The sequence below is a fragment of the Tamandua tetradactyla genome, chromosome 11 (assembly GCF_023851605.1).
Source record: "Tamandua tetradactyla isolate mTamTet1 chromosome 11, mTamTet1.pri, whole genome shotgun sequence".
Classification (NCBI taxonomy): domain Eukaryota; kingdom Metazoa; phylum Chordata; class Mammalia; order Pilosa; family Myrmecophagidae; genus Tamandua; species Tamandua tetradactyla.
Genome location: NC_135337.1, coordinates 64,818,138 through 64,833,743, shown reverse-complemented (window position 1 = coordinate 64,833,743; position 15,606 = coordinate 64,818,138). Strand labels below are relative to the sequence as shown.

At 43.7% G+C, this 15,606-nt stretch overlaps 1 protein-coding gene and 1 long non-coding RNA gene across 2 annotated transcripts in view; one reads left to right on the top strand and one right to left on the bottom strand.

Annotated features, from left to right (window-relative positions):
- Positions 1-835: 835 nt before the first annotated feature.
- Positions 836-15,606, top strand: part of AGPAT4 (1-acylglycerol-3-phosphate O-acyltransferase 4) — a 151,214-nt gene continuing 136,443 nt past the window's right edge. The window contains exon 1 of the mRNA XM_077120794.1: positions 836-976. The gene's annotated coding sequence lies outside the window, so the exon portion shown is untranslated. The remainder of the gene's footprint in view (positions 977-15,606) is intronic.
- LOC143649553 (uncharacterized) lies at positions 10,495-13,192 on the bottom strand. Its single transcript, XR_013159100.1, has 3 exons — positions 13,108-13,192; positions 11,832-11,889; positions 10,495-11,339 (listed from the first exon to the last, which is right to left on the bottom strand). It is a non-coding gene; the product is annotated as an uncharacterized LOC143649553 (long non-coding RNA).

Genomic DNA, 15,606 nt, shown 5'->3' with positions numbered 1-15,606 from the left:
ACCTCTTGGGCACACAAGTGAACACGTGACTCATAGGTAAACGCGCAAACATTGTGAAAATGTCTAGAACTGTGAACATGCGAAGGAATACAACTGTGCTATTTGGAGATAACAATTTTCTAGGAATGTTATCAACAAGGCATCTCTGCCGTTTCGATGACCCACCCTGTTTCAAAGCTGTCACGACAGTATTCCACTATGAAGGTGTCGCCCGACTCTCTCTCGCACAAGGCGTGTGAACACCACGCGTGTGCTTGGAGGCAGCACATACAACCACCTCCAAGCTCCTTCCCTCCCATTTCTAAACATCTCCGCTTTCTCGAGTTTTAGGTATTATTTTGTCGAAGGTGCTTTAGGGCTCTTCTGCGTGTAATGCAATCAATCTCCTTCCAGCCCCGCGTGCTACCGAAGAGCGAGGGGGCGGGGGAAATGGCAGAGAGGGAACATTTTGTATTTAAAAAAAAAAAATCGCTCGGACACCTGCTGAATTAAAGATGAGCCGATTCGGGACCATTTCCAGGTCAGAACACAAACGGGGCTGGAGCGTAAGGGTGCACGAGCCGTTACGGCGCTGGGGTCGCAGGCAGCGAAGGGCAGGCCGCGCAGGGGGCTTTGTTTTCGAGGCCGGCAGGTTCCCGAGCCAGGGCTCTCCTACGTGACCCCAACTACAGCCCTTCCTTACACTAATTTGCAAGGAGAAGGCAATGACTCATGTTACACCAGCTCCATCTTCCCTCCCCGTGGCTGCTAAATCGCAGCTTTAAAAGGAAGTGACATGGGGTGGGGAAAGACGTCAGCCGAGGACCACTTTTTTTTTCCCTCTCCGCAGCGCCCACCCCATGGGTGGAGTCTCGCGTCTGCCTTCCAGTGTTGGCTGACTTACAGCTCCTATAGCCTAGTGGCAATCTCTGAGCCCCAGCCTGCTCCCTTCCAGTTTCTGGTTCTAAGTCCATGTGTCAAGGCTGCCAGACACGAGGTAGGTGCGGTTGCTGCTTCTTTCCCCGTCCCGAGCCCCTGGGTGTGGCCGATGCGTGGCTGCCTCTGGCCATCGCGGTTCTTTCTCCCCCGGGCGCGACGCCTCCTGGAAACCCCTGGCAGGGGCAGGTCGCGGAAGGGGGGAGAGAGGGGCGGGCGGAGAGGGTGAGCGCGGCGGGCGGTGGAAGCGCGGGGCGCGCAGCGCGCGGGGCGAGGGGCGGCCGGGCTGGCACCCGGCGCGGCGCCTTTGTGCTCGGCGGGGCCCGCCGTGCGTCCCAGCCGGGCGTCCCCGCTGCTGCGCGGGGCTGAAGCGTTTGCTCTGCACTCCGTGAAGCCGAGGACGCTGTTCCCGTGGCATGTCGGTGTCTTTTGTGTCGTGCAGCATGCTCTTCCGTCGCTGCTGTCTCTATGGCAACCACAAAAATACTACCCGAAAAGCAGCCCCGGAAGACATGGATTGATTTGCATTTCCTTGGCCGTTCGGTGCCTTCTGCGCCGGGGACGGCTGGGGGCTGCTCCCACTGGCGGGCGGGGCTGCGCGGCTACCCCCTCCTCACTTTCATTTTGGTTTTTCCCGGTCGCGGGAGGGCTGGGGGAGGGGGTTGTCAAGGAGACAGGCATTTGTAATCACCTCTTTATTTACTTGATTCTCGTCCTATGCATTTCTGCATCACATCTAGGAATTAAAACAGGGATACTCTGATGTGTATCTAAGTCTGCAGTTTCTGGTTGGTTTAGAAAACCGAGACGCTTCTCAGGATAAGATATTAAAGGTTGTGATGAAGCTAAGGGGCGAAAGAGCACTTCTTTATATAGAAGGTGCGACCCTTGAAATGAAGTTTTTTTGGGGGGGCGAGAGAATTAACATTGATAAATATCTCACAGTCTACCCAGGTTGGCCTAAAAGTCCAATCATATAAAAGATGGGTCTTTGCTCTCGTCTGAACTTATTTAGCACCAGCTCTAAGTTCAACAGGTATGAGTGAGTAACAGATGGTAACTACCCAGCACGATTCCCAGTGTTTCCTTTTGTGCCTTGTCCTTTCTATCCATTATTCTTGCTGGTTACTCTTGTTGAGGTGCGGGTTGAGAGACCGTCTCTTTTTCAAAACTGTGAAAGGATGAACCCATCTGTGCTTGTTAGCATCCTGAAAGGAACCTCTGCTGGAAAAAAGTGTCCTGAGAAAAAGGAGAAAGAATGTGTATGTGTGTGGGGGTGTGTGTGTGTGCGTGTGTGTGTCAGGCAGTGGGGAGGCAGACAAGGAGAATGGAAGCAAATTAACAGTCCTGAGTTAAAACTACTGAATCTTCTCAATATTAGCTATAGAGAGAAAAAATTCATTTTTTGGAAAAAATGTGAAACATGAGAGAAAATTACTCTCCACCTAGTGAAGTTATATATAATGAGAATAAAATAAAACATCTGTTAGAAAGAGATAGTCTAAATGGGTCTACTGACAGGTACCTGTTAAACTGAAGCTTTTATTCAATACATGCAGGGAAATATTTGATAACGAATACCATTCTTTTGATGAGCACTCTAAATTACCAGATTAACCTTTTGGGCAATAATCCCATGTTCGAGTCTTAAAATTGCCTGTAATCTTAGGTAAAGATTTCTGAAGGTCCTCATAATGCCTTCCTGCAATTAAAGCCCAAAGCATTACTTATAAACCTCAGAACAACCCTGAAGTGTGAAAGTAGGAAGAAGAGCTGATTTTAATGAGGTCCTGGTTTCCGAGATACTTATCTAAATGTGCTATTATTTATGTTTTAGAAAACTTCTTATAGAGCAAGATGTCTTAAGTATTTACACATGCAAGTTACCTGAAAAGGGGGACTAATTAGCATAGAATAAAACTAGAGCTAAATGGCATTAAAGACAAGAGAACTATTTAAAGGGCATAAAATATAGAAAGATACAACACATTTTGAAAAGTACATGGGAAAACAATTGGATTGTAGATATTGTAAATTTGCAGAGAGTTCTAGAATTCAGCTATGCTAACTTACTTTTTGTCCTTGCCTGAAAATGACCCTCAAGGATGTAGATTTACTACATGACCTTCCAAAGAAGATTGAAAGTGTGTGATGTGTATATCTTTGAGTAGAGTTTGCAGACCTAGGAATTTTACAACAAAACGTGGAATGGGATGGAGTTCAAAGGAAATGTAGCAAGACTCATTTGGAGGCACAGCTTAAAAATACTTTCTTATATTCAGACCCAGCGTAGAGGTTAAAAAATTAATCGGTGGTTTTGACTTGGAGAAGGTAAATGGAGCTACAGAAGCAAGTAAATTCAGGGTTCCACGAAAGAGCCTGAGAAAAGGTGAATACCAAACAAGTAACTAAGAGTTTGAGGCAATCACCATTTTACTGGATTTCACAGTCTACAAGGCTCTTAACTCAGTGCTATGATGTCTGGAAAGAAAGTAGAAGTTGTAGCCTGTGCTCTCACAATCCACTAAACAGGTGGCAAAATGTGCAGATGAGCACATAGCCACCTACAACCGGAGAGAATGAGGCCAGAGCAAACAGCCGGGAGATGAGAAAGTGGGAAGGGACTAGTCTGAAGCACGCCTTTATGATGGTGCCAAAACTTTAAAGGAGAGAAGGTGCACGATTCAAGGGGAGGAAGATTCTTAGAGGTGGATTGTGGTTGGTTCAGGTTTCTTGTTGCAAACAGGAGGAGGCCACACTTTAGTGGAGAAATAGGGCAAGAATACTCAGTGCTGGTGGAAAAAATAATAAGTAAATAAAGGTTCAGGAACAGAATTTGTTGTTGATGTTATCAGAACAAGAGTGATTGTTAGAAGAAAGACTGCGTGACTAGGAGACAGAATCCTTCCTGATGCAACTGTTAGAATTGAAGCTGAAGAGCTAAAGACCAGACTTCAAACAAGTAAAAAACTGGAAAGGGGAACCCTAAATTTATCCACAACACCATCCTAATGCACACCACTGCTACTGCTTTAAGTTGTGGGATGTTCAGATGAATGTTTGGCAAACTCGTTACGTTTTGTGCAGCCTGCTCTGTTCCAGCAATGGGATCTAATGGATGGGGATATGCTTTCAGATTCCCAAATGGCTTTTGGCATCTAAATATTTGAAGAAACATATATGATCAAAGCTGGCTTAAAAATTACCTACCATTACCCAGAGCTAGGGCAGCTTGAATCCGGTCATCCTTGTCTAAGACAAAGTCCATTTGGAAAGCAAGCTTTGGAACTCTGAAATTTGGCTTCCTATATGGACTAGGGACGCTCTGTAATTACTGCCAAGGCCTTGGGAAGGAGGGGAAGTTGAGACACAGACTCATTCTCTGAACAAATCTTTTTTGTGTACCTATTATGTGCCTGGTGATGTGGACATAAGTGTGAGCAAAACCAGTGACAGCTTAAATGGCTACAGGTCCAAATATCCGAAGGGCTTTTAAGGGAGACACGCTGGCTAGCTGATCCATTTTTTCGTAATGGGTGAATAAGAGGAAATATCTTAAAATCAGTGCAGTATTTGTTGAGCGTTGTCACGAAACAATCTATCTACCCTCTCTTCCTCTATTTTCCAAGACATGCTCTTGCTTCATAAAGATTTCCTGTTTTGTTTTGTCATCGTTTTGTTCTTCCAATCTGGTTTGCTCTCTTCCTTCCTTGGCACGAAGATCTACTTTTCATCCACCATTTATTCACTCACTCGTTCATTCATATATGCATTTGTGCCTTCGTACATGTATGAATCCATCCATTTATTCAGCAACCTTTGTTAAGTATCATTTTTCAGGCACTATATATTGTAGATATGGTAATAAATAGGTAATCATTTTTTCCTTGAAGAAGCTCAGAGAGGACAGATGTGGATATAGTCCCTTAAACTTGGGGGGATTAATTTTGATCAAGGCATTTACTGCCTCACCCTAATAATACTGAATGCTTTTTTCATGGAACAACTTTAAGCATGGGCAGTGCTGGACAGAGAGTGGTTAGCAGTTGACTGGTGTCCATTTTATTTTTCTCTTGCGTAAGCATATGGCTCGTGTCAGTAAACATTTGTTGATTAACTGAATGAGAAGGAGTGGGATTCTTTCCCTGGGCACATAGAGAAATAAAGTCATGGGAGGCTTGCACTCTGAAAAAAGAAAGCTGAGTGAGATATTGTCTCAATGTTCCCTCTAAAAGTGAGTTACCTATTGACCGCTGTGGGACGACAGCTGCCTCCTGCGGGGCACTCAAAATATGGCATTTTTTTATAAGAAAAATTCCCTCTTCCCTCAAAATCATATGCCCATTTGTTTACCAGATAGAGCTGGATTTTCTGTAATACACTGCACATCTTTGTCTCATACCACCAAGCGCAAGTAGGCTTCAACGCCTTAAGGCTTTCAGATGGTCTTATGTCGAGATAGAAATTCACCCAGAAAGTGAATGGAAGATCCAAATACCCAACAGAAGGAATGTCAAAACCTTCTTGCATCCATTCCTTATTTGTATTTCCTGATGTCATGAAGCTCTGTTTAGTGGAATTGTTCTCCCCCCACTTGATTGTTCTTCCCCCACTTGAAAAGTGATCTTGAAAACCACCCTGCTCTGCTTCTCTGACTCTGGGATAAAAAACCCAGCATGTTCTCTTATTTTAATCTCAAAGAAATTATCTTCTCCCTTCAACATGGAGCTGTCTGCCACCCCACCCCACCCCCCACCAAACTTGGCTTACAGTTAGTAGGTATTGCACCGATGGTCATTTTGACATCCGAACCTATGAGAGGAGAGGAACCCTTTGGACTTCATGGTAACAAGAAATCACACAGTAAATATCCCACCGGTCATTATTCTTCAGACCGGGGTGTGACCAGTAAACCACCGAAGCCACCAGTGACCCATCAGGAACACCAAAGTGACTGACAAGCTTGTAAGACACCTGGAAACAATACTGGCCCACCTCACAGAGAACTTCCCCTGTGCCAGATGCGATTACACAGACTTCATGTTTATTCATTCGGTTTGTCCTCCCCTCACACCAAGCAGGTAAAAGCTATCGCCACCCACCACTCCCATTGTATAAAAATTAGAGACGAGGCAACTCCCCTGGCATTCTAAGTAGCAGCTGAGATATGAACCTGGACCATTGCACTCCAGAGCCCAGACCCGACCCAGGGAGCCTAGCCCGGGCCTGTGCATAGCAGGCATTACACGAATATTTTTAAAGTAATGAACATATCTCTACCACACGTACCTTTCTCTTGCATGCCTTTCTTCCTGGTTTTTAAGAGCTGTAGAAATAGTGCAAGAGAGAATAGAACTTTAGAACTTGGAGGAAAACTATAATAGGAGTGGTCTTGAGACCAGCTACCATTGTTTAAGGGAGCTTGTTCTTGTTGTGTTTTCCTCAGAGACATCTTATGGTTGGGAAGAGAGAAGACCCTGTGATTAAAATATCTTGAGTGGTGTAGCAGTACCTGTATTAAATTAGATATGAACTATGCTCTAAACCAATGTTTAGCTAAGGGTTGAACTTTACTGAGTAACAGCTTTTAAGGATGCCTGTGGCGACTGCTTTTAATGGTTCCCATATCTGTGGGTAGATGGAGCCAGAAGCTCCCTTGTCTTCAGCTAATTCTCAGCAAATCCATTACAGAATTCAAAGGCAGATTATTATCTGCAAAGACACTGCCTCTGCTTGTCTAAGACAAACTTTGAAACGAGAATGGGAGAAATGAATTGTTCTAGGAGTGAAACTTGGTTTCTTTTCTATCTCCATTGGCTCCCTTGCGAGCTGTCAACTCTGTGGGCAGAGGTTAACTAAATGTTGATGAAATTTTAAAGAACTGTTTGTCCATACGAAGGCTTCTTCCCAGGATGCTATCATACAATCAATGCAATCATCTAAGAACTTCTTACTGGATCTCAATTGCTAGAAATCTTGGCTCACTGGCCTCTTATCTGCCAGGGTGGGGGAAGGTTAGATTGAAAGGAGACCTGTTAAATAGCTTGCTTCTCCACGTATGCAGATAGCTTGGTAACCCTCCGCATGCACATAGACACACAGACATACACACACACACACACACACACCAACCTCTAGCCTCTGTCTCCCACCAATCCATTCATCATTTAATTAAACTGCCAGAACTCTCTTTCTAGATAATTACATGACAATGATTGCTTTACAGTTCTACCTTAATTATTACACTGGGAGCATCTTGAGGGTGTGGGGATTTTATCTCACTAGTTCTAGCACAGAGAGCCAAGCACCTGCCACTAAATGGAAGTTGCAGCCTAGGGAAATGATGGATACACGCAGTCAGGTGATCGGGTTTGTCTAATCTGCCGGCTGCTATGCCAGCTGCTCCAGGAGCTGACATGACATTTGGGCAGGGTTTCTCAGTCTCCACCCTATAGACAATTTAGGCCAATGAATCCTTTGTCATGGAGGGCTGCCCAGTGCATTGTAAGACCTTCAGCCTCACGTCTGTGGCCTCTCCTCATCTGGCAGCTAGTAACACCCACCCCTTCCTCTCTCCCCACCCCAGTGAAACAACCAGAAATGTTGCAACTGTCCCCTGGGGGACAAATTCACCCCCAGCCCCAGCCCCACTGCTTTAAGCATTTCCCTCAATCAGGTGGGCCTGTCTGAAAGGCCTCCAAAGGAAACCATCTCTCAGAGGTGATTGAGTCCTCAAGTGCAAACCAAAATGTCAGAAGTTCTTATTTAAATTCATAAATACTTTACATAAGAATTGAAAAATAATAATGAAATACATGAAAAGCAGACATGTAACCATAAAGTATTTGCAATTCAGTGCCTTTATATCTCTCTCTTTGGCAAATCAACTTGAAGACTCACACTGCAATCACTTTGGGAGATGAGCAAGCCTGGGGCTTGGGTAAGGCCGGGTGGTCTGCCCTCCAGGGCAAGGTTTCTGAAAATTCTGAATATCATTTAGATTGCCCCTACTCCCAGAGCTGAGTGCTGCTCTCCTCCCCCCAGGACATGAACTGACTGAGCTAAAGAAAGAATCTCCCATTGTTTTGATCTCTGATTAGAAGTTTGCTCAGTCCAGCTGACTTTACACAGCCCTACCCTGAATGGTTGATTTAATTCCCTATTTCCTAGACCCTCACCATGAATAAATGCTCCACCTAGGTGTTTCTTTGCTTCTTAGTGCCTGCTCCCCTGTCCCTTGCTCTCCCAAGTATTTCAGGTCTTTCTCTGGACTTCTCACTCACGCTGGAGTCTAATGAAGCACTTTCCGTGTCTCCCCAGAACCAGCCAGCTTGCCCCTCCTGCAGATGTTTCCACCTGGATAAGGCTTCAGATCCCCAGCTCAAGCCCTGGTATACACTCGGCATCCAATAGATGCTCAGGAACTGCCGTGTCCCTTCCTTTTTTCTTTCCCTTCTCCCTCCTCCCTTCCAGGACCTGAAAGGTGGTAGCACACATTGCGAATGTAATGAACAGCGCTGAATTATATATTTGAATGTGGTTATGAGGGGAAATTGTCAGGTTGTATATTTATATATTACTGGGCTATATACATTTTAAAACAATGCCATAGGCCTGCACAACATGAGCAGTGAACCTAAACGACAGGCTATAGTTAATAGCACAATTGTAAACATGTTCTTTCATGAATTGTAACAAATGTATCGTACTAATGCAAGGCGTTAATAATAGGGTGGAAGATGGGAAGGCTGTATTTTATGCATGATGGTTCTATAAATCTACAACTTCTCTAATTGAAACATATATATTTTTTAATTGGAGTCCGTGGGATGAGTCTGTTACTGCAAATTCCCACTCAATTCCAGAACCCTTCCACAGCTCATCTTCAGCCTCCCATTTGCCAAGCTCTGGGGGTAGAAAGCCGAGTAAGACTCACCACCGCCTCGAGGAGCCTACTGCCTGGTGGGCAAGATGGAAACCTCAAGAGATCATTTTAACAGTGTGATCACAAGTGTCCCGGAGCACTGTGGGAGTGCCACGGGGAGAAGTGCTCCTCTCCAGTCTGGGGTCTCGGGAATGCTTCCGAGAGTGAGGTCTGGGAAGCAGCAAGGACTAATATTAGCACGTTCACTTTTACAGGAGAATGGAATGTGAGTCAGGAAGTGTCGGAGATAAGAGGAACGAGGTCAGAGCCTGAAGTCCATCCAGGCCTGGGGTGGATGGTGGCGTGGTTAGCTTGGAGCATTTGCACAAGATGAAGAACTGAGCTGGGGCTGCCCAGACAGCAGGCAAGAGACCGTGGTCAGTTGGGGCAGGAGAGGTGGTGGAGGGCCCTGACCAGGTCTTAGAAGGAAAAAAGGATGTCAGAGGGAGGTAAAGCTTCAGGATTTGGTAAATGGCCATATTGAGGGCCTTTTGGTTGCCCTATAGGATATTAAATCCAGAAAAAAAAAAACTGCTATAATATTCTTTTCTAAATGGATCACTTACATTCTTATGCTTTATAAGGTAGTCATTTATGACTAAAAATAATCAACATCCTTTATCCAACACGTACTGCTGGTTGTACATGCTGCATGCTATTTCTGGGTTATAGGTTATTTTCTCTAGCTTGATTTGAAACAGAGGCACAGAGAGGTTCACCAGCTTTCCTAAGGTCACAGAGCTACCTGTCCATGTAGCAAAAGCATTAGAGTTTCATGATGTCCTAGTTTTACCTCGCAACCCTCACATCATGTGAAAATTGAAGAAGTTACTTAAACCAATTACAATTATGAAAGTTTTGTGATTTTGGGCCTTCATCCCTAGAGGAACAATAGAGTGTCAAGTTTAAGTGTGGGAGGAAGGGGAGAGAAGACCATAAAGAGGTTTAAAATGTGCTTGATAATTGTAACTATTTATATTGGTTCCAATTTTTGCCACATTAAAACTTATTTTCCCCTCTTCCCACTCCTTCTCTCTTCTCAAACTTCCGAACTTTTGTTTGTGTTTAAGACTGTCAGGCCTTCAGCAGCTTCCCTCTGTTTTACTCCCCAAAGAAACTGTTATAATCTGCACCTTTTTTGGCAGTGCCTGCCTTCAGCTGTGTCCCCTGAGTGCAGGGCAGGCTGAGAATTCACCTGAGTCCGCAGTGAGAACCTGGAGACAGTACCCAGCTGCCTTCTGGACACTCTCTTCTGGGCAGCGGTAGCCTGGGGCCTTTTAGGGGACCGGAGTCAGCAGCATAGCTTAGTGGGGAAGCAGGGCTGAGCCACAGAGTTCCGGGTGTGAGCCCCGAGCCTGGCCACTCACTCTCCCTGGGACCTTGGACTCCTGTTCCTTGAGATAAGAAACTGTCTCTGGGTTGGCCTTGTCCCTCGCCCTGGGAGTTTGCCTGACACATCCTGTGTCTCAGCAAGTGTGGCCCTCACTTCCTGACTTGGTCAATGAGGAGTCCGGGTTAGAGGCAAACTTCTTAAACCAAGGCACCCATGTCCTGGGCCATTTGGGTGTATGCTGGAAAATACACACCTTGGTGGCCCACCTCGCTGAAGTGTATCAGTTTTGCCCCAAAATCCAAAGATTAAGAATTATTTCCAGATTGTTTTTTATTGGCACAAACATGGCTATATCATGACATGACATGAAAAATTTACATGAAGTTTTAAGATGAGACAGAAGATTTCACCGTTGGTTGTCTGGACAGCTTTAGGCCACAGCCAAAAGGGTACTAGTCCCCCCTGCTCAAGGAAATTTTTGAGAAAAAAGAAAAATCTGAGCTGGATGATGTTTCGTGACTCAGGGAAGGAGAGTTTTATAGTCCTGCACTTTCAGTCGTCCTTCCCTGTCCCTGCTTCCTGCCCACCAACCCTAATGGAGTCAGCAAATGGTGGACACGGTTTTTGGGGGGCAGGGGGTGAGGCAGAGCGTTGAGTCATCCCTGAGAAGGTGATTCTTTCTCTCTTCTCCTGGTGGTATGATCGATGAATGGCTGCTCAGGTCTTTCCCTTTTTGTCTTCTGGTCACTCACCGTTTTTGGTCCTTCTCTCACTTCTGGAACAAACCCTTTTCTTGATAGGCCAGTGCTCATTCTGCCTTTCTTGATCTCCCTTCTTCTGGCCATCACCTTGGCTGTCTCTTGGATAAGGAATTGCCACCTTAGTTTTTTCTTGCTTTTTAGTACTATTATCTTATCAACATTTTATGACATTATCTTCATGGTCTCCTTAAGGCTTCTTTCATTGGGGCTCATCCTTTAAAATCTGAACAAAATAGTCAGGGATGTGAAATTTGCCCGTTCAAATCCTGACATACTTCCCCAAAGCTGGATCACCAATTCCATCACTTGAAGGATCTCATACTCTTCATTGGAATTGAAGAATAGCCCAACCCACACTGCTGGGCAAAGTAACATATCATATGACCCAACATTTCACAATGGTCATCTGAAAATGGAAACAGGGCTGTCAGATTAAGACGCTATGAGGTGTGTGCATTTTCCATGCCCATATGAAATTTCATATTAGGATATTCGTGTAACTCAGTGCAGAGGAATCATCATAGAGGGGTGGGGCTTGTTGAAAGTGGAGAGGAGGTACTCCAAATACATGGAATTTGTCATAATCTAATTCAGATTAAACCAACAAGTCTGCTGAAACATATCGTCTATCTAAAGAGACAAGTAAAATATCTAGTTTGGATGGAACAGGTTCCACCATTGGGACAATCACCCCAAACCTCAAGTATAAAGTGAGGGAAATCATTGTCAGAAGCCTATGTGCTTAATTTGACTTCACCCTCAATCTGTTTACGTCGTATGGATACTGCTAAAAGTGCCGGTTTAACAAGCTTGGCTTTCTGTTATCCAAAGTAATGATTGATAGCAAGGTTGGAAAAGAAAGAACAACAAACTAAGGGAAAAGCTAGCAGGCACTCACTAGCCCTGAATCATCCGTAACGGCAGCCCATGTGCTGAATCTACGAAGGCAGGAGCATCTGTAATGACATTTGCAAAGGCTGACATCAAAAACAAAGGCTTCATCTGCTCTGTCATTTCACAATTTAAGTTATAAATTGTAACTTTCCAGAAAATTTTCTCATTCAAAACACTGGGTTCCTCCACGCACCTGCATAAGGGTGGAGGCTGCTGGAGGTGTGGGTCAAGGGGACAGCACATCTGTCCCCAGAAATGGCCTCCCTGCCTAGAAACCAACTCTGAGCTGAGCTGTGAAGCACGAAAATGGGGTCCCTGGGAGCACCTGTTACCTATCGGGTTCCAAACTGGCCTCAGCGGAAGGGATGGGGCAGTCAACCAAAGGAACAAGAATGAGCTGGCACGCAGCTGCCTGCCGAAGCCTTGGCTGTCCTGGTACCATGCTTGTGTCTCACGCTCGGAGTCCTGGGAAGCAACCACAGATTTGCACAGAAGGAGGACAGCGCTACCGGGGGACATGGACCCCACCTGACTGACATTCTTCAGTCCTCGAGTCTCAGCATCAGAGCCTAACCCTGTGTTCTCCACCTTAGCTGTGCTTCAGGATTGCTTGGAAGCGTTTAACAGCATACCTGCCCAGGTGCCACCCCAGGTGATGCCGAGGGTAATAGGAAAACTGAAACCTCTAAGTAAAAGAGTGTGGCTTGCAAGAAAGTGACTCTGGACAAAAAGAAAACTAGAGCAAAGACAAAGAAGGTGGGGATGGCCATATTATAATAGCTACATTTAAGATGACACGTGCCAGGCGAGGTTTTAAGAACATCTTGTCCTGACAACAACTAGTATTATCTCCATTTTACAGATGAGTAAACTGAGACTAAGTAATTCACCCAGGGTCCCATCACCCAAAGGCAAACCAGGCTCTTTTGCCCTTGAGGCTCTGCTCAAGTAAGTGTAAAGATTAATATCTTTACTATGCATTCTCTTAAGTTATTCAGTATTCATGGGTATGTGTTATAGGAATGCAATGAGAAACTAAAGGTCTATTTCATAATTAAAGAGAAAAGTTACAAAGAAGTTAAAACCCGTTGCAGACAGTCCCCTCCTCTCATTCCTATCCCCACCCCACCCCAAAACCCAGCACCTTCTTAGACTTTTCAAAATGGTGGGACGTTCTGGTCTGGAAGGTCCTTTTGCCCCTAATCAACATACATTCTTATAAGAGAACTAGCGTTACATGACTGAGTTTTCCTGCATCAAATATAGCTTAGTAACATTACATTTTTAGCCAGATTTATTGAAAGTAAAATATCCCACGCTTATGAGCTCTTTGCTTTGTTGGATGACGATGCCTCAATGTGTGTGCAGTACAGTGGCGGTATTCCACTGTCACCATAGCATCACTGTGACTTATGTAAAAAGCCATGAATTGGGCATTCTCGGAAACAGCGTGGTGGATGGGATGGGCCTGAGGCCATTCACTGGTTAGGAAGACTTATTGGTATTCACTCTGTATACGCTCCGGGTACAACGACGAAAAACGTTTTAGCCCTTCAGGAATTCAATCTGTGGGAAAGCAGACACATACCCAAAGGGAAATAACATTTTTTAATGTTTTTGGTCTTATATGGCCTCGCTACTAGATTGAACCTTTTTTATCACCTCATTTCTTTATGCAGTAAATAAGCATTGTCGCGCAACGGTCACGTTCTATAATAGTGAATATAGAAGGGTCTGGGAAGAGACAAGGAAAGATGCACCTTAACCTTTTGCAAGGAGGAAGAGGGCAGTGTAGGTTTTAGCTGATTTTTGAAGGAGGAAAAACAGATATGTCAAGTCAACAGTGGAAGGGACGGGGAGGGAAAGGAATTCAGCAGGTGGAACTGAATATGCAGGGCTCAGAAGCAGGAAAATGAATGCTGCCTGGGAAATTACAAGAGCTGAATATGATTAAAGATCAGACTCAGCTCAAGTGCAACCTCTCAAGAGTCCCTGACATTCACTTTCCCGCCCTGGGAGAATTACATGGCCTCACAAGCATTTTGTATTTTGTATATATATTGAGAGAGAGAGAGAGAGAGAGAGAGAGGACTTGTAGGTTTACAGAAAAATCGTGCATAAGATACAGCGTTCCCATTTGCCCCCCTATTATTATAAATACCTTGCATTAGTGTAGTGCATTTGTTATAATTCATAGAAGAATATTTTTATAATTGGACTATTAACTATAGTCCATCATTTACAGCAGGGTTCACTGTAAATGAACTGTGAATGTGTTGTATGGTCTTATGTTTTAGTTTTTAAAATTTTTATTCTTATAACACATAGACAGCATAAAATTTCCTCTTTTAACTATATCCAAATATATAATTCAGTGCTATTAATTACGTTCATGTTTTGCTACCAAAACTTTGCAATTTTTTAAAATGGGTTGTTTGTCTTTTTTTATTGTTAGCCTGTAGGATTCCATTATCTATTCTGGATATTAAACCCTCATCAGGTATGTGCTTTCCAAAAACTTTTGTGCACCAAGCTTTATGGATTTTGAGTAAGTTTGAGTAGGTTGTCTTTATTTTCATGATAAAGTCCTTTTAATCATGCACAGAAGTTTTTAATTTTGAGGCTGTCCTATTTATTTATTTTTTTTCTTTTGTTGCTTGGGCTTTGGGTGTAAAGTCTGAGAAACCATTGCCTAACCTAACATCCTAAACTTACTTCCCTATGTTTTCTTCTAGGAATTTTATAGTCCTGGTTCTCATATTTAGTTTTTATTCTATTTTGAGTTAGTTTTTGTATGTCGTGTGAGATATGGGTCCTCTTTCATTCTTTTGAATATGCATCACCAGTTGTGCCAGCACCGTTTGTTGAAGAGGCTATTCTTTCCCAGTTGTGTGGACTTGGCAGTTGTCAAAAATCAATTGGCCATAGGTGTGAGGGCCTATTTCTGAACTCTCATGTTAATTCCATTCTTTAATATATCTGTCCTTGTGCCAATACCATGGTGTTTCTATTACTATGGCTTTGTAATAAATTTTAATATTGGCGAGTGTTAGTTCTCCAACTTTATTCTTTTTCAAGATGGCTTTGGCTGTTTGGGGTCCCTTACCCTTCCATATAAATTTGTTGATTATCTTTTCCATTTCTGCAAAGAAGGCTCTTAGAATTTTGATTGGGATTGTGTTGAATGTGTAAATTGCCTTGGGTAGAATTGTCGTCTTCACAATATTTAGTCTTCCAGTCCTTGAACACAGAATGTCTTACCATTTATTTATGTCTTCTTTGAATTCTTTTAACAATGTCTTATAATTTTTTTGTGTACGTGTCCTTTACATCCTTGATTATATTTATTCCAAGATATCTCATTCTCTTAATTGCTGTTGTAAATATTGATTTAAAAAATTTTCTTCTTCAGATTGTTCATTGCTGCTATATAGAAACACTACTGATTTTGCATGTTGATTTGTTCTCTGCCACTTTGCTGAATGCATGTATTAACTCAAGGAGCCTTGTTGTGGATTTTTCAGGATTTTCTGTATATAGGATCATGTCATGTGCAAATAAGGAAAGTTTTACTTCTTCTTTTCCAGTTTGGATGCCTTTTACTTCTTTTTCTTGCCTAATTACTCTAGCAAGATCTCCTGGTAATATCTTGTATGGCAGTGGTAACAGAGGACATCCTTGTCTTGCCCCTGATCTTAGAAAGTTATCAGTCTTTCACCATTGAATAAAATGTGTATTGTGGCTTTTTCATAGATTTCTTTTATCATGTCAAGGAAGTT